This window comes from Dipodomys merriami, unplaced genomic scaffold (genome assembly GCF_024711535.1).
Source record: "Dipodomys merriami isolate MVZ:Mamm:240054 unplaced genomic scaffold, mDipMer1.0.p SCAF_2, whole genome shotgun sequence".
Taxonomy (NCBI): domain Eukaryota; kingdom Metazoa; phylum Chordata; class Mammalia; order Rodentia; family Heteromyidae; genus Dipodomys; species Dipodomys merriami.
The window spans coordinates 16,557,249-16,579,421 of NW_027203381.1; the positions used below are offsets into that span (position 1 = coordinate 16,557,249).

General features: G+C 37.5%; 1 long non-coding RNA gene across 1 annotated transcript in view; it reads right to left on the reverse strand.

Moving 5' to 3' along the window:
* LOC138831984 (uncharacterized) overlaps window positions 1–18,082 on the reverse strand; it is a 77,131-nt gene extending 59,049 nt beyond the window's left edge. Inside the window, exon 1 of the long non-coding RNA XR_011373473.1 lies at window positions 18,024–18,082. This is a non-coding gene — a long non-coding RNA (uncharacterized lncRNA). The remainder of the gene's footprint in view (window positions 1–18,023) is intronic.
* Window positions 18,083–22,173: the final 4,091 nt, after the last annotated feature.

The window sequence follows — 22,173 nt, forward strand, 5'->3', positions numbered from 1 at the left end:
TCAGGAAATATTTAGCTTCAAGAATAAATAATATTATGAATTCTCTCAGGATCAATTTTATGAGCATTATAGTATACCAGGAGATATATATATATATATATATATATATATATATATATATATATATATATATACAAAACAAGAGAAGCATAATAAGAGGAAAAGACTTTTCTTGCCCAAATATCTCAGTTGTTAAGTGCAAATTATGGTACCCTGAAAGGGAAATAATTTCGTTAGCAGGTGGATAGAAAAGTAGTCAAAGGAGATGGTAATTTTGAAAAATAAGCTTGTTGGGTGCTTTTCATGTGTTTGCTTATTTCTGAAATTAATCCACACCTCAGCTCCTAAAGATCATAGATGGTTTCTAAGGAAATAGCCACCATCTCTCAGACTGCAAGCTTCCCAAATGGACCTGTAATTCTCACCATTTCACTGTGTGAGATGGAACAGAGGAGATGGAGAACAGCAGGCCAGCACTGGGTGGAGCAGATCCTGTGGTGTACAGCCCAGATCTTTGTTACAGCTGGCAGTGCCAGGGGTGGGGGCCGGTGGTGCTACCTCTGTCAGTTGACTTCAGTGCAAACACTCATCTCTGTTTCATTCCAGGCCATATTCTCCCTAGAGGTTCTTCTCCAACACCTGATCCATGGTGACATGAGGAAATTAGGGCTCAGTTCCCTTGCCTCAACCCTGAAGGATTCCTTCAGCATTAGGTCTCGCCATGGGCGTCAAGCACCACATGAAGACTGAGCTTTGCCCATGCAGAATGATCAACTTTCCATCAAGTTCTACGTGAAACCTCCATTTCAGAGCCTTCTTCCTAGAAGACTAATTGGTGGCACTGTTTTGTGTCCCTTCTTAGAGGGACTTTGCTTTCATCAGCCTTTGTTGTCAAGCTGTGAAGTGTAGGGACCTCCTTCATTTCTGCTAAAGGATAGAAAAACTACATGATTGGAAACAAAATTTTAACCAATAAAATTTCTGTTCTGCACACAATTCTGTTCAATTCAGGTGTATTGTAGTAACTGGTGTTACATTTATCGGCATCTGAACCACTGAGTTTTCCATTAGCTTCTATTCTTAAACTCATAGGATGTGGATGGTAATTATCTACTGAGTGTGAGAGTTCTAACCACTACCAGAAGGAACAAACTGTGGGTGAACCTCATTTGAGAAGGCAGGCGTGGTGTTCACTTAGTGATGCATACCTTATTAGCCTATTACATTAGCCCTTCTTTCTCATCCAAGTGGGATGTCTTTATTCAAATATAGTAACAGTCAAATCTCAAAGAGTGAACTGAAATGGCAATGTAAACAGAGGTGTGGATACGACTGCAGGGTTTAGGAAGAGGGGAGGTGATATCTGCAAGCCAGCTCCATCACACAGAGGTGTGGCTCTGAGTAGTAGCATCTTGAGGAGGAAAGCTCAGTTACCCCAGTCATTTAGATGATAACTTAGTACACACAGAGGGACAAAACAGCAAGATTGCTCATATTTGATTCTGAGATTTCCCAGGACAGTTTTTTCTCCATCTTTGCAGAGAAGTATCTGTAAGGACAGAGCCTGCAAAAAACATTCCTGAGCACTCTGGATAACTTAAAGCACAGGATTAAAGGACATTTCTCTTTGTTATTGTTTTCCTCAAAACAGATTTTTTTTTTCATTATGTCTGAGAATGTCTATTTTATGTGCAGCTATTTTATTTTATTTTATTTTTTTACTGGTCCTGGGGCTTGAATTTGGGGTTTGGGTGCTATCCCTGAGCTTCTTTCCCTCAAGGCTAGTGTTCTACCACTTGACCAAAGCTCCACTTCCAGCTTTTTTGGGGTGTGGGGTGGGGTGTAATTTATTGGAGATAAGAGTCTCACTGACTATTCTGCCCAGGCTGGTTTCAAAACATGATCCTCAGCTCCCAGCCTCCTAAGTAGCTAGGATTACAGATGTGAGCCACCAATGCCCAGCTTCTGTGCAAATACCTTAAAGGATTAATTCACTTAGTAACTATAGTCTAAATATTTTAACAAAATGAACACTCCATGAATTCTATTGTGGCTTTAAAACTTTCGTTAAGCACCAAATATGTGACCCCAGATTGATCAATACACTCCTGTAGGGCCTTGGGGTAGAAGGAGCTGACTGGAGGCTGAGTTCACCATACAATGATAGGGGTTTTTAGACTCCATAGAGTTGGCGTTGGCTGTGGTTCTATCATAATACAGGAGATATGCTTGTGAATTATCTCTGGGAGGAATTATTCCTCTGAGGAGGAAAAGCAACCATCTAGCAAATGATGAACAAGCCACTCACCTACTACCCCTTGTATTTACACAATGTTTTGCAGGAGAGAGTAACATTGGCATTTTCATGCAAAACTTCCTTCTATAGAGAGGATATGACAAAAGTTCTTTAGGACAAAGAATTAATCAATGGAAAGAATTCTTTATGACAGAATTTTTAAAAACTGAAGCAGAGTGACAGATGGCGTCACCAAAACAAAATAAAGCAAAGGGTTAAATGTCTCTGTTTTGTTCTGTCCCCAGAATAAACATGAGGACAGGCAGGCTCAGAGGAAACCCATTTAAGGGCCTGATAATTAAGAACACTGACAACAGTTACTAATTGGCCCAGGCACAGTCCCGATATGTGATGCGTCCAAGATTCTGAGTCTAGGATTTGCTCACGAGTACACCTCTCTCTTAAATCCATCTGCTTCTCAATAAATAATTGATGATGGCTTGAAAGTGGCACCGGCCAGTCACTTCCTCACTCTGAATCTTCATCGTAAAATCCTGACACTGGGCAGAATGATTTATGAGTTCCCTTTAACGCGAACATTCTAAAATTATATTATTTTTTTATAACGTTGTTGGGACAAGTACACGTATCTCCTAAGTTCTCCTTCTGGGTTCATTTTCTCCACGACTTACAGTGCCTCTTTTGGCTCTGGGAAATTCCCCAAGGCAGTGATGGATGGAGTTGGCAGGGAGAAGGGATGATGCTCATCTTACTTTGTCTACATCTGACTGTGACTGATGATGGAACACCCATTGCTCGAGATTTGATGATGTGAAAGTAGGGGTAGCTTGGGCTCTATTAGTTACAGATAATAGTAGATGGTCTGCAATCTAGTCAGCCCTTTCCAAGCATGATACCAAGTGAGTTATCATTTGCTCTCAGCAGTTTCCTAAGCGTGGTTAATAGCCCTGCAAAATAAGCTATATGCTGTCTTTGTGTTGGATCCTGATGGTTTACACAGTTTACGCCTTTTAAACTAGGTTTTAAACAGTAAAATAAGTTTTAAATACAATTGTCCTTCTAAGTAAAACTTTCCAATTATCTTCATGCCCAGAATGCTTAATAACAGTTTAACCTTTCTAGAATATAACTTGCAAAATTATTTCAGTATATTAAAATTATTCCATGGACATTTCTCTTAAGAAACTTGTCTCAAGTCATTGGTCTGGGTGATACAAAAGTCCTTTTGTGGGTTATTTTGGGGATTGTTAAATAAATTCAAACATTGTTTTGTAAAAAATAATGGAGAATAATTTTGTGGAGCGATTTTGTGGAATGAGGTATGTTTTGCCAGTTATATTAAGTGCTACACAAGGCACTGGGTTCAATCCTCAGAACCATAAAAAATAAATGGCAAGCATTATAATATTATAAACAATATAAAAATAAGTATATGTTCTTATGGACTCTAATGGGATAATACATTGTATATATTGTATAACACATATATCAGACTAGTTAATCTGCACACATCACCTAGCATACTCATTCCTTTAGGGTAAGAATACTTAAATGTATTTTTGGGACAACTTTGAAATATATAATGTTAGGATTAAGTGAGCATACTGTGCAATAGATCACTAGATCACTAGAATTGATCCTCCTATCTAACTGAGACTTTGGATAATGTCTCTACCCTTTCCTTATCCCTCCCTCCAAATCACTTACTAGACCTTAGTAATCACCTTTCTACTCCCTGTTTCTATAAGTTTGATATTTATTATTTTTATTATTATTTAAGTATTATACAAAAGAATTTCTATTTAACAAAGCAGTTTATGACTATATCTTTTTGTTTTAAATATATATTTTTATTGTAAAGGTACTGTATAGAGGGGTTACAGTTACATGAGCAAGGTAATGAGTCCATTTCCTATTGAGCATTGCTACCCCCTCCTTTGTTTTTCCCTTAGTATCCCTTTCCTCCCTACCTTGCCAACTCCTCCCTCTCCCTCCTCTCCCCTCCCTTCCTCCCCCCCCCCCCCCCGCAAAGTTGTGGAGTTTTCAACATCTCGTCGTTACAGTGGGCCATCCTGCATCCTCATTTAAGTGTTCTGAAATATCCCTTCCACTCCCCAAATTAGAAAAATGTATATACAAGATACAGGACACCAGAATCAAATACAGTGACAACAGGGGTTGTAACATGTGGGAAGAACATACAAAGAAACAAAAAAAATCACATAGTACATTATAAGTACATTCTTGATGAAATGGCCTTTCTAAGCTTAACTTATTTCACTTAGCATAGTATCTCCAGGATTGTTACCATTGTTCCTAATAACATAAAAAATAAGGCTGTAAGTCTACTTCTGAGCATTTCTTCAGCTGCATTAGCTCCTTTGGTGTTTAATAACATCATTTTCATTCAATTCTAAATATTGTCAAATTTCTGTTGTGATTATTTAGACCACTCTGTCCACAGAAGCAAGCAAACAAACTTTCAGTTTGCCTAGCTTCATTTATTACATGCATTAGAGATTTATCTTATTTTTTCCATCTAACTATATTTCTGGGCTCTTTTCTTGTACTAATAATTTATCCATATCCTGAAAGTCCTGACCAGAAAAGTTATATCAAAACCAACTATATCAAGTTCTTCTGGATAGGCACCAAAATATAATTGCTTAATAAACGGATTCCTCATTAACAGAAATGTAGTTTATGTTGATAAAGATGCCCAGATGCCCTTGAACCTCGTATGTATATTGTCCATATGGTAGTAGTATTATGCTCATATTGTAAATGTTTTATAAATCTGAGCTCATGTCATTCTCATATACATTCTATGTAGTAGATTCTATTATCAGAATCATTTTATAGATTGTAAAGCTGAAGCAGAGAGAGACTGAATTTTTTGTTGTTGGCGGCCACGGGGCTTGAGTTCTGGGCCTGGGCGCTGTTCCTGCACTCTTCAGCTCAAGGCAAGTGCTCTCCCACTTAAGCTACAGCGCCACTTCTGTTTTTCTAGTGGTTTATTGGAGGTCAAGGAGTTTCTTGCCTGGGCTGGCTTTGAACTGCCATCCTCAGATCTCAGCCTCCTGAGTAGCTAGGATTATAGGTGTGAGCCACTGGCGCCTGGCTAAGACTGAATTTTGACTTAAATCTTGCCCAGAATTTGCACAGTGATAATTTGGTTCAGGAGTACATCATTTTCTTAAGTTACTCAATAGACATTTGTTGAATAACATTTTGATATCTCCATATGGAAGTCCAAAATGAATATAACTAGTTGAATACCATTTATCTGAAATATCTGGAACCAGAACTGTTTCAGATTTGGAAGGTATTTCATCTATTTGTTTTGTTTTGTTTTGCTTTAAAATGTATTTGGATTTTACTGATCGAGCATTGTTCCTCAAAAACCTCAGATTTTTGGAACATGTACAGGTTTTGGATTTTGAATTAAGTCTTCTCCTCTAAGTGTATTAATTTTTGAAGACCCACTTTTGTGTCAGATTTCCTTCTTTGATGTCTGACATAATAGTAGTTACTTTCAGCATTGTCTAGATGATGATGCTTTGAGTAAAAGTGGTGAAGAAATGGAGACAACATGGGCTAAGTAGTGAGTGGCAAAGCCAGGATACAGTCTTAGAACTCTCTATCACCCAGAATAGCATCTCAGGAAGAGTTCTGGGAGGAACAGCATAAGCTTCTGTAAAGGCTTGTCTGAAGTTCTACTCTTCTACTGGTTCTAAATTTAGAAACAAGCTTCACCTAATCTTTTCCCCTATGGCCTGGCTCACATCCAAGCTTTGATCCCATTTTGGTCCCTAGAAAGGGAATATAAAAAGCCTTCTGGTAGTCTAGCAGGTGAGTTCCAAGTCAGCCTTTTCCCAGCAAGATGTCATATGAGAAAGACTTGATTCAATTTCCTTTCCATATTGCCAGGGTTACTCTGTTAGTTCTTATTTCCCCAGTCATTGGTCTTCTCAATTGATCATCAGTCTCCACTTACTTGCTTAAAGCCCCATTTCCTAACAACGAGGAATTGTCATAGAATTGAACTGTTGGCTCAATCAGTTCCTTGTTCAGTCTTTCTTCATTCCCTGGTATGTGGTACTAGTGCTACCTCAATCTTCACCCTTCAATTTTAGACCTAGATTTTCATATTTTCTAATGCTTTTAAGGAAATAATGCCCATTCATGGCCCAGTTGTGAAGAGACAGATCCAAGTCCACACTGACTTTTCTATTTCCCTTAGAGATTCTGTGGTTGCTTGTTTTAGCCTTTGCTAATATTAAAATGCTTGATTCTAATACCTTGTCTTAAAAAGAAGTACATCTCCAAATAATCACAAACAAGTTCATACCAAAGCTACCAGCACAACCATGTTTATTGCAGCATTATTCACCATGGCTAAGATATGGAACCAACCCAGATGCCCCTCAATAAATGAATGGATCAAGAAAATGTGGTATGTTGCATTATCCTGCCCATGTAACTGTAACCCCTCTGTACAGTATGTTCACAAATAAAATAAAATAAATAAATAAAAAGAAAATGTGGTATGTATATTATACACACACACACACACACACACACACACACACACACAAAAACATATATATATAAAGAATGACATTGCACCATTTGTTAGGAAATGGAGACTTGGAAAAAACTATACTAAATGAAGTAAGCCAGGCCCAAAGAAACATAGGTCCCATAGTTTCCCTTATTTGTAATAGCTAGTACATTCTAGAACAAGCAGAAAAGGTCTAAAGCTATGTATATATGACCATATAAGATGATATTAAGTGAAATGTACCCCAAGACAGGAACTTGCTGTTGTTTTTAATGTACTTACAATGTACTATGTGATTCTTTTGTTTCCTTTGTATATTCTTACCCCATGGTATAAACCCTGTTCATTCACTATATCTGATTCCAGTGTCCTGCATCTTGTATATACATTTTTATAATATGGGGAGGGGAAGAGATATAATGCTTAAGTAAGGATATAGGTTGACCCATTGTAACAGTGAGATGTGCAAGACACTAAGTGGAAAAGAAACTTTACAATTTCAGGTGGGAGGGTGGGGTTGGGGAGGTAGGGAGGGGAAGAGATGGTAGGGAAAAAACAAAGGAAGAGGTAACAATGCTTGATAGGAAATGTGCTCATTACCCTACTTATGTAACTGTAACCCCTCTATGCAATATTCTTACAATAAATACATATATATGAAAAGAGAAAGAAAAAAAGAAGTGCATCTTTATAATTTTGAACTAAAGATTATTTGTAAAGCAGGAATATTAGACATTTGAGTGGAAATATGTTCCAATTCCTTGAAAATTCAATACTCTTCCTCTTTTTTTTTATAGTTATCGTCACTCATCAATGGACCAAGCAGACAGAGAGCTTCACATTTTCTTTCTTTTTTTTTTTCTTCCTTTTTTGGTTGTAGGGCTTGAACTCTGGGCCTGGGTACTGTCCCTGAGCTCTTCAGCTCAAAGCCAGCACTCTACCACTTGAGCCACAGCACCATTTGTGATTTTCTGGTGGTTAATTAGAGATAAGAGTCTCATGTACTTTCCTGCCCGGCCTGGCTTTGAACGGCCTGGCTTTGAACTATAATCCTCAGATCTCAGCCTCCTGAGTATCTAGGATTACCCACTCCTAGCTAGAGCTCCAGATTTTCTATACTGAGGAGGCTTATAGTTGAGAGTAAAGCAGGAAGCTCATCTTGGAGATTATTCACATAGTAATCATTTCTTAAATTTCATATAAAAATGATCAAAAGAACAAGTTTCTCTAAATGTGACTTTAATTGTTCTTTTTGCATGATTGAAAAACAGTCTTCCATATCAACTTTATTAGTTATTGCTAATATTTTCAAGAAGACAGAAAATCTGGGGTAGTACAAGCTATGCCTTCCAACAATAGTTCCCCAAAACTCAGCAAAAGACTAGTGTTCAGCAAGAATGTATTATTTTGTAGCAAGGTGGCAAATGCCATGATCTCAATTACTTCAATAGTTTCTTTAATTTATTCAAATATACAATTTTGTAATACCTATAATCTTGTCTTTCAAAATGTCTATTTGACATTCCAAGCTCATGAGATAAGTGGAAAATCAGTGTTGCCCTAACTTGTAACAGAATTTGTTATAACAACGTATCATGTGAAGTAAACATGTAGAAAGAAAAAAAAATGCATTCTTCACTTCTAGCAGGCCTAATTAATTCCCTTTGGTCATCTTTTTCAAATCTCTGAGAAATCTCTCAATTGAAAACACATGCTATTTCCTGATTAATAATGGAATAATAATTTAAATATCACTCAAATGTATAAGCTGGCACCACTGCAGCACTTTACATGTGATAAATCATTTAATTCCTTATAAAAGCCTGTTGATAGGTTGCCACTTCCTTCATATCAATATGTAAAGGAAATAAACAGAGGGAATAAATATCTAGACTAAAGTCACAGAACTCTAGGTTACAGAGCCAGGATGTGAACTTAAATAATGATCCCAACACTGTGCATTTGCCCACTACACTCTACTTCCTTTCAGTAGAAAGTCAAGATTGAGTAGAGTATGCTGGTTTTTATTTATCATTATGCTGAATACTGAATAGAGGTTTCATCAATCCAAAGCACAAATTGGTTAAATATAAGGTACAAACACTACAGTGAAAACAACAAACCCATCCTGTTCTTTGTAAGGTACAAAGTACAAAGTAATTTTTCTGAATCATATACACACAGAGACACAACCAACCTTCTGCAATATATGACTCCATTTACATGGAATATCTGGCCATAGAAAGTAGAGGGTTGGAAAGGAGAAATGATGGGGAAGAATGATTAGAAGCCACTGTGTACCTGTGTGGAAATATCACAATGGAATCCCCTTCTTTCATTGCTAATATCTGATAACAAATAAAATTAAAAAGAGAAAAAAATAATAGGAAATAAAGCAAGCAGATTAATGACTGACTGGGTCTGGGATGGAAATGATACAGGTAATAGAAGAGCAGCCAATCAGGCAATTGTGGCCTATACAATTTGCAGATAGCAGAATGCGCTAATAAATCAAAACCTTCCTGACAAGAAAATGGGAGCAGGGAACTGCAAAAGAATGAGGAAGCAAAGACAAAATAATGAGGAAATAAGAATGGGACAGCAAGTCTTTGACATCACCACCTTACAGGAAATAGAAAGGAGACCTACCAATCAGAAATCCAATTGTCACTGTTTAAACCAAGCTCTGTAACAAGGAGTACAACTAAGATGGCAGAGACGGGCTGAAGTGCAGTCCACCCCATGATGTGTCTACACCATGTACTTCCTTTCTCTGCTGTATTTCTTTTCTAATGAACTTTGATACCATCTTGTGTATCTTTCCTGAATTCTTCTCTTGCCAGATACAAGGACTAATGTTGTTTAACTATCCTAAACTTTCTTTTATCATACTTGGTGCAATAGCTGGGAAGTTGGAAATTAACTATGTCAGTTTCTGACGTGGGCTCACCAGATGGTTACAGAAATGGGTATTGACCTCAAACACAGATGAGGGATCTTTTGGGGACAATTAAAAAAAACAGATTAAAAATAATTTTAGTTGATTGCACAAGTCTGTAACTTTTCTAAGAACCATTAAATAATATATGAAAAAATGGCTATATTTTATGGCATGAAAAGAAAGGGAGAGAACGAGAAAGACTGATTCAACAAACTAAATGTTCATCCGAATGTCAATTAACATTGAGTACCCTGCCTTTGGCCCAAAAATCCAACTAATAGGAAATGCAGCTGTGTTGGGCTGTGACACTTTCTTAATTTGGGTTCTGAGTCACTTCTATTGCATCCAGACATACAAGATTCATAGCAGTCCTGCTCAAAGGCACCATCTTCTCACCTGTTGGATGCAATGGATGACAGATGCTGACTCATTCTCTCTCCTTCAATAGACTAATCAGCATTGATGATTAGTAATTATACTGCATTAGGCTTCCAACTTCATTCTTCAAAGCTGCAGTATCTCTAATCTCATCTGCAGCCATGAGACCAGAATTTACCATAGGAATCTGTTAGAGAAGATTTGTCAATGGAATCTCAACATCTAGGACAGGACAAGGCAGAAAAAAATTTCTAGACAGTTATTCTACAGAAAGGGAAGGCATGCTCATAAACTGAAATGTAGAAAATTCTTGTTTCTCAGCTTTTCCACTTTGATTTTGTTAACAAGCCCCTCCAGGGCTTTCTGAGTTTATCATTTCCAAAGAGAACAGGAGTAAATCAGGTCTATATACTATGCCAACTGCACAAACTGAAAAATAGCTACTTCATGAGTTTCTATGAAAATAAAAGTAGTCTTTGGAGCGAGGGGGAGAGCAGAGGGTATGGGGGGGGAGATGGTAAGGGATGGGAAGGGGAAACAAAGGTGGAGGCAACAATGACCATGCAATTGTAACCCCTCTGTACGGTATTTTCACAATTTTATTTAAAAAAAAGACACTTTGAAAGCATAACCATAAAAAGAAAAGAAAAGTAGTTCCTACAGAGAATAAAAGAAAGACAAGAAGGGTCCAGTACCAGTGGCTTATGTCTGCAATCCTAGCTTTTCTAGAAACAGAGATCAGGGAAATTGAGGCAGACAAAGATGAAGGCCAGGAGAATCACCTTTCAAGACCAACGTGGGCACAAACATGGAACCAGACCTGAAAAATGGAGCAAAAAGAAATGAGGTAAGGCCCAAGTAGTAGAGCTTCTACCTAGCAATTATGAGGTTCTGTGTTCAAAATAGTATAAAGCAATTGGTCCTATTTTGTCAGAAGGAAGAATTTCAGGAGATATTTAAAGGATGAGATGGACGTGACATCCAGAAGAGATCTGGTCCTTCTAAGCAATGTCTTTTTCATCTTCACAAGAGTCATGGGAATCAGGACTTTGTCAAGTTCAAACTGTACAAGGACAAATGCAAAGCAATATTCAATAATAATTTGACTGTAGGACTGAGTAAAAAAGTTGATGAACTTGAGATGCCTTTAAGATGTGAATCACTGTGAGAAAGTTTCTAAGCCACATGAAATCTGGGAGCTAAAAACATCTGCAGAGACAAAGGCTAAAGCCCATTTGGCCAAGAACATGAAAAAGATCCATCACCTCTTTCTAGCCACTGAGGTTAGCTGGGAATAAGACATAAAAAAGACAGGAACTTCAGATATGTAGGAACATGGTGTCTCTGTTCTTTCAAGGGTTTCATAAGATATCTTGTAGAGTAAAAATGTTGTATATGTTACTATGGTTGGTAGACTTTGTGTGAGAGAAAGGCTGGAGCCAAGTAAAATTCAGTGTTCTTTCTTGAAGGGGTAAGTGAAGGTTTTGTTTGTTTGTTTATTTTATGAGCTGGATATGTCAACAGGTTCCATTTAAAACACTATAAATTTACAAATGAGTTTTAAGTAACCTATCATAGAAACCATAAATGGTCAGAAATAAAAGCTGTTGTTATTCTCATTTTACAGTCAAGGGTTCTGAAACCAAAAGAGATTAGGAGGCTCCCCAGGAAGTAGCAAAGCACAAGATGAATCTAGAGCTCCTGCTTCCAAGTTCAGTGTGAATTCATTTTTTATAATTAACTCTAATGGGAGACACAGAGTAGCTAGCTTACCAGTCTGGGATGCTTCCATCAGAGTGGATTTGCTTGTTTGCCATTTCCTTTTGTTGGTTTTGCTTGAAGTGTTGTTGAGATCAGTCAAGAAACAAACTCACAAAGGGCTATAAAGCTGTTTGTGCTCTGGGTATCCACATCACAGAATAATAAGACTATGAACATCAGAGCAAGAAGAGACAAAACAGAACTCTCTGGATTCAAGGTTTACATTTCACAGATAAAGAAACAGCAGTGCAAGGAGAATAAGGTCAGTGTTAATTTCAGAGGTCAACCAAAATGGTGGCCAATCACCGTGGTCTTCCACAGTCCCAAACAGTCTTCAAAGTATAAAGGCAAATAGCCAGCATATAATCTCAGAAGAAAAGAAAGACAGAACATTTAATTAAGTCCCTATGTTAATATCTTCTATTTTTTTCTGTGACCATTAGCCTGCATCACCATAATTGAGTTATGTCTTTTTAGAAAGAGCCTAGATAGAATGCCTCATTCCCTTACTCTAGAAATTGTACATTCCATTTCTTAGTGAGAAATTCATGAGCAAGCAAAGCCTTCACAAAGCATGGCGAGAGTTAAGAGGAATGCTAACCAAATATGAGTTCATAAAAAATTCAAATATAGCAAAGCAAAATTAATCTTTCAAAATATTTGTAGAAGTTGCTGCCAAAACTATTAGAAATAAATTCACCTTTGATCAAAATTAAGAGTTAGAACTTAGAAAACCACTTTTCAAAACTTTAAAATTTTTAATTGATGTAAACCTAAAAAGCAGTGCAGTTCAGCAAGGTTTATCTGCATGTACCCATTCAGAAACGTCCTTGATCTCTGGGCTCAACTTCCTTAAACTCTTTCCAGTAATGGGAAAGTCTTTTACTTGTTTTGATTTTCTATAATCCTTTCTTTTTATATTGATGCAAATTTTTGTTTTCTGAAAACCACCTTTGTACATGCACTGCCACAAATGGTCAGCTTGGATAAAATGAAAGTGTTGGAGGAAAAATGGCTGGGGAGAAAACATACTATTTCACTATGTCATAGCCTATCACCAAGCAAAATGGACTGACAATTCCCTCATTGGTAAAATACAGTGATAACCCTTGGTACTCTGAGCCACTCTTGTCAAGTTAAAAAAATACAATTAAAAATAAACATTGGGCCGGGTGCCAGTGGCTCATGCCTGTCATCCTAGCTACTCAGGAGGCTGAGATCTGAACATTGCCGTTCAAAGTCAGCCCTGGCAGGAAATTCCGTGAGACTCTTATCTCCAATAAACCACTAGAAAACCAGAAGTGGTGCAGTGACTCAAGTGGTAGAGTGCTCGCCTTGAGCTGAAGAGCTCAAGGACAGTGCCCAAGCCCAGAGTTCAAGCCCCATGACTGACAAAATAAATAAATAAAATAAACAGTGAAACAATCAACTGACATCATTCATAGGCTTAGTAATAAACACTAAGCAGAATCAACATCTTATTACAAGATTTCTTTTAAAACATAGAAACTCCTACGTCCCTACCATGCAGGATCATCTTAATTTGTTTCTTGACTGCAACCAAGCTCCCAAATGAAATCTAAAATAATTCATAGAAGCAGATGCAATTGTTGCCTGAATTCACTTATCTGTTATCAGAACTGAATATTTCTCATGTTTGGGAGATAGGGAAAGTTTCCTTTGATGTGTTGCAAATACCTCACTAGATGCAAAATCTTTACGGAGAAAGAGGGAAGATAATAAACTAAAGAAAAAGGAGAACATACTTCTTCCAAAAAGGCCTAGAATTCAATCCAGTACTTTTATGTCACTATATAAATAATCACTTGTGTATTGATCTTACTATGTTGCTGCATTGATTAGAATCAAAGATTGCCTAGCTGCGATGAGACCAGAGCCATGAGACCCCCATGCCAACCATCAGCTATATTAATTGACAGGAAAACACAACGTCTAGGGAAAGGCATATACCTATTTTTAATAGGATGAGGCATGGAATAACTTTTGATCCTATCAAGCTTTCAGTCAATATTAACCATGTAATTAACACAGTTAACACTTTGCTCTGTACTGAGCCTTTTCTGAGAGCTTTACATAAATTAAGTCCCACAAGCAAATCCACGATACTAATGTAAATTTTACATTATTTTACTTGTGAAAAAAATTAAATACTGGCATGGAATTTTAATGACTGGATTGAGTACCATTCCTTCAAAATTCAAACCCATCTAAATTGTGAATATAGAAATAATCTCATTACGGCTATTATCGAGTTAATAGCAGTCATAACTGATTGGAGTTGACTCCAAATTTAGTTTCGCTGGGATCCTTATAAGATGAGGAAACTTGGAAACAGATTTACGTAGGAAATATCTATATAAGAAAAGAGGCAAAGGTTGGGAGGATGCATCTACAAATCAAGGATTTCCAGAAACTGTTGTCTAGTATCACAGGCTATTCAAAAGGCCTGGAGCAGGTCCATCTCTAGTACTTTCAAAAGGAGCAAGGCCCTGCTGACATCTTAATTTCAGATTTTGAGTTTACAGAGAGTGAAGGAATAATTTTCTATTGTTCTAAGCTACCTAGGCTGTGGCAACTGGTTATGATAGACATAGGAAATGAATAAAGGGCTATTTCCAAATAGTGTTTCAGCTACAATTAGAATTCAGAAAGTCTACTCCAGGGTTCACAAGCTTCATGTCTGTAGTTTTGAATGGGGGCATAGGCAAGTGGGTAGGCATTGGAAATGAGGGAAAATGGGAAGAGAGCTAGAGTTCTAAAAATTGGCCTCATGCTATGTCTGCAGAGGCAAGTAAGATTAATTGATGTGAACCTAGAATGTCTGTCTAACAACTGCCATTACTACCTTAATGTTTCTCACCTTTGCCTCAATCCTTGCATCTTTGAAACTTAGTACACATTCTACTGAATTTTTTTCAAGGAATTTTTTTTAAGTTACTGCATCAATAATGCTTACTGAGGTTAGGCAACAATGGCCACCAGTTGTAATCCTAGCTGAGACTGAGATCTGAAGGTCCAGGTTTGGAGCCAGCTGTGAATGAAAAATCTCTGAGACTCTTATTTCCAATTAACCAGCAAAAGGAAGAAGGTGAGTATGTGGCTCAAGTGCTAGAGCACTATTCTTGAATGAAGAAGCTAGGCAAGAACACAAGGATCTGGGTTCAAGCCCCAGTATTGACAAATACACATGCATGCATGCATACACACACACACACATACACACACACAATGTTTATAGGATAGGTTGATGTGTTAAACATATTGTCATCATCATCACTTTTGAAAGAGTTATTTTGTTTCAAAATTATAGGTGAGACTTTTTTCACGCCAGAGAATGTAGCCTGTTTGGGCAAATTAGTCAAACTTTCTGAGCTGCTTTTTTATTAAATATTAATGTATACCCACATCATGGAGACACTATGACTCTCGAGTTTGTATGTATAGTTAGAAACTATATATATAATGTATTTTATAGCATACACTATATTATATGTAAAAGTTAGATATGAAATTTTAACCCAATATTAGTTTTATTGTAAGTAAATGTTCTTAATATATAATAAACTATTTCCAGAAACAATAATCTTTCTAGTCAAGAAATGTCTTTATTTTTCTAACTTGAATCCTTCCACTTGTAATCCAGGCAATCTCTGTGCTGATCTATCTTTAGCAATACCCAAGGAGGTCAGATTGCTGGTATTTGAAAAATAAGATGTTATTTCTATACATGTAAATCAATATCATCAATAAAGATGAACACTGGTACAAAACATACATTTTTCTCATTTGAACCTACATTTAAGCAAGACAAAAATAAGCCTTTTAAAGCTATCTTTTAAAAGTGAATACTGAAATGTCTCCTGAGAATGTAAAGAGATGGATGGACTAATGAGAAATCTCATTGCTGTTCCTTGTGAAATATTGGTTTAATATTATTTTTCATCTCCCCATTTCATTTTGTCCATCTTATACCTTTTCCTTCCTAAGCTAGTGTGCCCTCTTATTTAGTTTTAATTTTTCATATACATTTGAATAAATGCAGGTATGGGTGGTGAAATGAGCAGCTAATGAGAGGAGTTGTTCCTGATAACCATGAGGAATAAAATCTTTAATCTCTCCCAGAGATATAAGGTAATTTTTTTGCTGTAGGAATGGCATTATAACATCAAAATGGGATGTCCATTTTATCTTTTCCTTCCCTCAACCCTTTCCCTCCTCGCCACTTTCTTTTGCTAAGCAAATGCTTCTTTCTCTTAGAAAATTGTCTTCTTTAACTTATTTCATGTTGTAAAGAATGCCTCACACAGGCTGAGGCAGGGCAAGAAGTCTCAATGTCAATTCATCTGTGGAAATTCAGAAAGACCCACACCAGCATTTGTAGATCTGATGGGAGGCCTAAGCTCAGGCAGCCAGACAAAACTCTACAAATGAGATGTTAGAGAAGTAGGAAGATAGAATCAAAATGTGTTAGCCATTTGTCAAGTTCACCAAGTATTTCTAGATCCATTCTCCTCTGAGATCATGGATGGTACTTCCTAAATAGTTGAGTGAGTTTCTAGGATTTCTTGTGACTAGTGAACATAACAGTCCTGTGCGCTATTTCTGACCTCAAGTATTTCATCTGAATTTGAGACCTTCCAAAACTTCCCTTTCCCCTCTTGCCAGGACTATTAATGCAGCAGACAATAAAGGAAATACCTAGCTGAATAAGTCTATAGTATTACGAGCTTTTCTTGCAAAATCCTCAGTTCAAAATATGGGCAAAATATCCACAGGATGCTCATTATGAAAACTGTCTTATGTAAGAATTCTAAATCTCCATGGTTCTTAGTTACTGGGCTTTGGAAGTTGTTTGATATGGAATATGAGTGTTCATTTCTATTCTACAGGATTTAATAACGTAAGTAAATGTCACCATTTAAAGAGATGAAAAGTAGTTAATGACAATACCCCAAAGGTGTTTTGAAGGGTCAGCCATACTCTCCTAGCTTAACTTTCTCAGCAGAGTTTCTCACCCACCACTGCTTCTTAGGTGTCAAATTGTTGTTTTATTATTTCTACCCAAGGATGAGGCAAAGAGGAGATGCAAACCATTCCCTCCATTTTTTTCCCTAAATAGACTTCTAGCCTTAAACACCCGCCACATAGAAAGCTTTAGCGGATCTCTAGTACACACTTGAGCATCAAACACAAAACTATGGATTGCCCTCTCTTGAACTTTGTTCTTGCCTTCCTCTTGTGCACAAGTTGAATTCTCTGGAGTTCTGTAGCACTTTATCAGAGATCAATACTTGTAGGCACAAAACAGTGGTGAAATACAAGTGAGCAGAGAGGAAAGCTGAACTTGAATGCAAGACCCACACCATTCAAACTTCCTACTTGGGGAACTTTGGATGATTCGTTTCAGGCAGAAATGGCCACACTTTATATCTGTCCTCCTTCAGTTACAAAACAGATGGCTTCTGTCAGAAAACAGGAGTGAAATAGCCTTAAGTCTCTGAGACAGACCCTGATCAAGCTGACAACTCACCTTATCCTAAGGTGAAGAATCCAGACTTCCTTGAAGTGAAATTTGGGAAGAGAATCTCCATGTATAATAACACCTGCCCCCTTGATCTACACCTACCAGGAAAAGGTGTAGATCAAAAATTAAATCTTACTTCTCTCTGAGTCATAAGATCCTAACTGATTTCATTATTACAAGTGGGAGCTCTGAGGTAATCAGACTCTAAAGCATCTCTCAAGTAGCTTCTAAATTGTTTGGCCTGCTTCCCATTTCCTCCACTTAAGCCAAACTTGCAAACCATGTTAGGTCAATTTTCATTGAACACCTCTCTCTATGTGTGTGTGTGTCTGTTGCACTGCTTTTGTACTCAAAAACCTCTTTAATTTCCATTTCTCAAATTCCCTAGGCTTGCTCTCTAGACACAGGGAATTCTGGTAGAGGACACATTTTTCTCACTGTTTTCAGTGGTGCTCCACTTCAGCCACAGACTCTCAGGACTCTCAAGCATGGTCTTCCTACTGCTTCCATCATGCCCCAATATGGACCGACCTTCCCTCTTAGCGAGATCTTTCACAATCTTTAGCTTGAAACTCACAGAAACGTTTTCTGGACGTCTCATTTGTAAGGTCCGCTCCTGGACAGCGAGCAGCCTCCTCACCGCCAAGTCTCCGCCTAGTACCTGCGTTATCTAGGCAACTGGAGGAGGTAACATCCGCATCCACTGAGGTCACAATTGGATCCATTGTAGCCACACCTTTCTCCCATCTGGTCCCAACTCTCCTTAACTGGTCCCACCTCCCTTTACCTGGCCACACCTTCTCTTGCCCCTACCCTAGATAAGGCATGGCCCAGGGGCCAGCCTGCTCTCTTTTCAGCCGCGTGGAGTGCCAACCTGGCCTGGTGCCAGCCGGTCCGCTGAATAAACCTATCCCTTACCTGAATACCACGTGCAGTGGTGGTGTTCTTACTAGGCAGCCTCTTTAAATACTTAACATTATTGAATAAATTCTGCCTTCTGTGAATTGTTTTTAATTGTAAAAATGATGCAGAGAAGGATTAGAGTTACATAAGTTAATGTAACTCCACCCTCATTTCCTCCCGTTTCCCCCCCCAATTCCCCTCCCCATAAGTTGTATAGTTCATGTTCAACATAGTATCTGGTGATATCACATCTGTGAATTCTTAATGTTACCTATCAACTTCTTTTACTGAGCTCTGTTTATATTTATGTACTCATCTATTATCTATCTATTGATCTTTGTCAGAATAAGCTAACATCTACCTACTTATCTACCCATTTGTTTAAATATCATCTATTGTCTGTCTATCCTGTCCACCATGCATATATCTATCTCTTTAAATATCATCTCCCTCATCTGTCAATCAATCAGTCTGTCTATCTATCTATCTATCTGTCTGTCTTGTCTGTCTGTCTGTCTGTCTGTCTGTCTATGGCAGAAGGTCCTCCATTTCTGAGTCAAAGGATAAGCCTCCACTGCATCCCTACCTTTTGAAGTGGCACAATAATAATTCTCAAAAAGGAACTGATCACAAACCAATGCTAGGAAGACATATAACCTACGTTTTGACCAACTATTCTGTTTCCTTGTCTACAAAAGAGGGGAAGGTGAGTTTAAACTTCCTCCCATTGATTTTCACATGGAATATTCTCTGATTGATTGATTACAGAGCAATGAGTGGACTGCCAGAAATCAGGCTCATAGCGGACTGAATCCCCCTTAAATAGTTTCTTTGAGAAATGTACAAAAACAGGCAATACCTAGACTAGTCATTAAATCAAAGAGAGGAGGCAATCTCTTAAGTTGGGTTTGCATGAGAAAAGCAATCTTAGGGGATAAACAAAGGAGGAGACCAATGCTTGAAAAGAAATGTACTCATTACCTTGCCCATGTAACTGTAACCCATGTACAGTATTTTCACAATAAAAAAAAAACATTTAAATAAAAGACAGAAACTGCCTGAAGAGTCTCTCAAAGACAGGAAGAGAGAAAAAGATAAACAAGAAGTGATAGTCATCTCTCTTCTGGGTCTCTGTAAAAGGAAATATGCTTATATCACATTGTCTGTCATCATCATCTATTTACCAAAGCTCACTTGGCCATCAGCAAAACCCAAACCTTTGATTACCTAAACCTTTAAGCAGTTTTGTTTGGCAGAGCAAATGCATTAGAAAGCAATAATTAGACAGGATGGAATTAAGTTCTATAATATGATAACTCTGGATTTGGCTGCAGTGTATGTCCTTCAAAGGATTTCACATCACTCATTTGTAAAAATATGAATAGTGTCTACTGGATAAGATGTTGGATAGATCAAATGACTTAAAGTATAGTCCTGGCACATTATAAGTACTTAATAAATGTTCATTTTAATCCAATCGTCATCATCATCATCATCATCACCACCACCACCACTACCACAATTATATGCCAATGAGTGTGGAGATCATAGCTTCTGGAACCAGTAAGGGATTCCTCAAAAAATCCAAACTGAGTTTAAACTTCCAGAAGAAGGCAGAGATTATCAGATGTCTTAAAGATGTGGCTGGAACTGGGATGAGAAAAACCTTTATTATTGAAAACCAAAAAGTAAGGAATTAAGTTGGCATGACCAACTTAAAGCCCACATGGAAATAGTATTTGACAATGGCCTCTTAAGTACCTTAGCCATTGGCTGCTGAACGTTGCATTTACTTTATCTTAAGTCCTAACATATCACCAATGAAAAACATGACAAAGTATAAAATATACTAAGAATCCCTGTTCTCCTGGATTTTAGAATTCAGTCACAGATGTTGGCAAAGTAAAAAAAACAAACAAAAACAAACAAAAAACCACCTTTTTTTCTAAACTTATATTGTTTCATAAAGGGTAGTGGAATTTCTAAAAGCGATTTTGTGGAATATGTGTATTTAATAACATTAGCAATATCTTAGAGTTATTGAACAAGTCTCACCTGTCTTTTTCATAATGACCTCCTTCTCTGAAAGGTTTATTATAAATGGCTATTGCCTAAATTCATTCAACCTTAAAAGAAAAAAAAACAGGATAATTAAATTTAGATTCTACAGATTTCCAGTAATAATCATTACTAATGCTTCATTTTGGGGCCAGTGGGTAACTAATTTAAACTTTTTTCTCGTTATGAAGTCAATTTGCTTAATTTGAGGAGACTACATTAAGGTTTTTTTTCTTACTTTTATTAGCATTTGGCCTCACTCCAACTTGTCTTGATCAAAATGCTTATTATTTGTGTCTTGCCATTAAGGATAATCTAGTTATTCTATAGATAGCAAATTGAATGTTAAAAAAAATACCAGGAAACATTTAGTTGCTGCCACACAATCCTGCTTCTTCCAAGCAAAAGCAGAACTATTTGCAATTCAATGGCACAGAGTCATTCCAGGACAAGGGCTAATGGTGGTTAAATGAAATATTCACTGCCAACAGCATTGTGTAAATCACAGTTGTTTTCTTTTTGTTTTTTTTTACCTTGAATGTTAACAATATTATGTATGTTTTTCCCATTGCCACTGGAGAAAGAAAAGTAGTGATGTTGCAACCATTTCATTTTTCTTTATCAAATACTCGCCAGAATGCCACCATGTTCCAGACACTGTTGTAGACTCTTACAATGTAGGCACAAGTAACACAAAGTCCTTACTCTTATTAAGTTTCAGTTCTAAGTGAGAACACCACCCTACATGGTAAATAAGTATGTATGGGGTAGCCAAAAATTCTATGAAGGCGTATAAGAATAATAAGAGTGAAAGAAGGTAGTCTGGATAGGAAAGAATCTTATTTTATGTAATGTGCTGAGAGAAAAAAAATCTATGAAATCAAGAAACATTTGACCAGAGAGAGAAAGCAATGGGGGCATACTCTCCAACACTCACATTTGTTCATCTATACCCCTGAATCCAGAACATTGGTAAAGAGATTTAACAAAACTTACACTCATCAAAATTCCCTAAACTTGTAGTGCTAACCAGAACATGGTGCTCTGTCTTTGAAATGTTAATAAATGGTTGCCTGCTTAATTTTGACTCGAAGGAGAGACTGTAAATCTGAGGGCTTGCCATTCTGTTATACATCATACATATTGCAGAAATTAGCAGGCTTGAACTGCCCAGAAGGCTGAACAAAAGTGGGATTTATGCTCCTCCTTTGCTGATCTCTCACACATGAATCAAATGATATATTCCCAAAGAAGAATTAGAAACTGACACGCTCTATGCCAGCATGTAGATAAGGTTGGGACCCGTGTATATCGATGGTTGCACTTGATCTCATGTGTCTCTGCCATATGGAGATTAATCTGGCTCAGACCCTGCTGATAGTTGGAATTAATAATCATCCTGACACAATACCAGCCGGTCACCACAGAAACGTGCTCCCGAATGGAGCCAGAGTCATCAAGCGCAACCCAGCCATCACCTGCTCCCATTCCTCCCTTTGTTAACCTTAAAATTAAACACAGTCACAAACCACTTAGGCAGGGAACAGCTTTTCCCAGCCCCTAGGAATGAATCCCGGAAGGAAGCCACTTCTGCAACATCACAGTACCAAATCCAGGCTCCCCTCCTTCGTTCATTGAACCTTACCGTGATTCATTTAAAACAGAAAGTTCAAAGAACTCCTCTGTGTGGCTTTTCAGCTCCCAGCAAGTTTGCATTTGCTAACTAGTTAGAAACCGGGAAAGGGGAAAAGGAGATGCATGAAAGG